The 2,064-nt window shown below is 47.5% G+C and overlaps 1 long non-coding RNA gene across 1 annotated transcript; it reads left to right on the top strand.

Moving 5' to 3' along the window:
• The first annotated feature begins 321 nt into the window (after positions 1-321).
• Positions 322-1,289, top strand: LOC137907164 (uncharacterized). The gene is made up of 3 exons (XR_011105921.1): positions 322-435; positions 605-735; positions 916-1,289. It is a non-coding gene; the product is annotated as an uncharacterized lncRNA (long non-coding RNA).
• The last annotated feature ends 775 nt before the right edge of the window (positions 1,290-2,064 follow it).

Raw genomic sequence — 2,064 nt, 5'->3', positions numbered from 1 at the left:
CTTTTGGTTTCAGGCGGTCTTTTCTTTTTATCTGGTTCTTCATGTTTATAAATATATGTGTGCAATCTGTCTGTATTCCCTGTAGTCTTGTGCTCTCTCTCCCTGTTTGTCCCTCTTTCTCTTTCAGGTCCTTCTGTCCGTGGTGCTGCAGAACCTGGACCTGTGGCCCTCATCTTATAATTGCACCAAGAGTGAAGCTACTGGGTTCCCTTCATACTACCTGCTTTTTGGCCGCACTCCAAGACTCCCAATAGACATCCTGTTCAACCTGCCCAACTGTCACGCCTCGAGGTGGGGCGTTTGTGTGCACGCAGGACTTGAGCGACTGGATTAATAACAAACCGACCAGTCACATTGTGGACCGACTGGAGACCGCCGGAAGAGCAGTGATCCGTGACGACTGGAGGAAGCATATGTCTGGTCCCCTGCGGACAGGTGAAGACCTCCTATTAATGGATTATTTACACCCGTGTGGGGTGACACATGTTGAATATATGAATATATTTATTAGATGGAATGTACAGTCAAACAGTAGCATGTATTACAGTACAAATACGGTCAAACATCCTGTCTAAGAGGAGCATGTCGCCCTTTTGCCACGCAGGCCCAGGAACTGCTTCGCACGACACCAGCTGACATACCGAAGGAATCCTGGGTGAAGGCCAGATGGAGGGACCAGTGGAAGGTGGCAGTACCATCCAGGCTCCACCGCTACATTTATCAAACCCTACTACCGTGAGTAATATGCGAGTTGTTTTTTTTTTATTGCATCTAATCTGTGCTGTTGGTGTCTTTTGGTTTCAGGCGGTCTTTTCTTTTTATCTGGTTCTTCATGTTATAAATATGTGTGCAATCTGTCTGTATTCCCTGTAGTCTTGTGCTCTCTCTCCCTGTTTGTCCCTCTTTCTTTTTCAGGTCCTTCTGTCCGTGGTGCTGCAGAACCTGGACCTGTGGCCCTCACCGCTGATGTCCACGTCGCCAGCATTAGCATTTTGTTTTTGTCTGCTCCTGCTCTGTCTTGCTATCACTTCCCCATCCATCTCCTTGTTTTTGGCTCGTCTCCGACCTGCCATTCTCTCTCTCTCAACCCAGCCGGCCAGACAGATGGCCGTCCACCATGAGCCTAGGTTCTGTCCAAGGTTTCTGCCCGTTAAAGGGAAGTTCTTCCTTGCCTCCGTTGCTCTTGTGGGTCAAGTTGGGTTCTGTGTTTCCCTGCAGGTCTTTCCCTGCTAATCCTGTAGAGTGCCTTGAGATGACTTTATGTTGTGATCTGGCGCTATATAAATAAAACTGAATTTAATTGAATTAAGAGCGAGGCTACTGGGTTCTCTTCATACTACCTCAGACATGGGCAAACCACGGCCCGCGGGCCGTATACGGCCCGTTATGCTTTTCAATACGGCCCGCCGAACTTGTCCAATTACCAAAAAATTCAAAATCATAACTTTCATTTTGTCCCTGCAATACCCGTGTTTCACCAGCAGATGGCGCACTGACAACCGCGGTGGCGTGTAGCGAATTACTCTTTGCATTATTTTTTTTCCCCATTACTCTCTGACCCCGTCTGTAGAAATGAGCGGATCAAAGAAAAGCAAAGTAGACGGTGAGGGCCGAGTGTTTAATAAAGAGCGCACAACAAGATTTCTTTTCACCGAAATCCGATCTACGGCTGCATGTCTGATATGCGAAGAAGCCATTGCGGGTTTTAAAGAATATAATATCAGCCGTCACTTTGCCACAAAGCATGCAAACTACGCCAGCAAGCAATCAATGCAAGAACGGGAGTTCTTCTCTGATTTAAAGAAAATTGACGCATCACTTCAGCTGGTGTCCCGTCCCGTCACAAGACCCTGAAACCGCACCGCAGGAGCTGCAGTTGGAACTGATCGATCGATAAGTTCAAGTCTCTTAACCTGAATGACTTTCATGCCTCACTTAACGAAGCAACGTTTCCAAACCTCCGGAGGACGGCACAGAATATGCTGTTGTTTGGCTCGACCTACGTGTGTGAGCAGACGTTCAGCGTCATGATCAATAAATCCCGTTCTTTTAATGAAGTGCGCA

The sequence above is a fragment of the Brachionichthys hirsutus genome, chromosome 17 (genome assembly GCF_040956055.1).
Source record: "Brachionichthys hirsutus isolate HB-005 chromosome 17, CSIRO-AGI_Bhir_v1, whole genome shotgun sequence".
NCBI classification, from domain to species: domain Eukaryota; kingdom Metazoa; phylum Chordata; class Actinopteri; order Lophiiformes; family Brachionichthyidae; genus Brachionichthys; species Brachionichthys hirsutus.
This window is presented reverse-complemented; position numbering and strand designations above follow the sequence as displayed.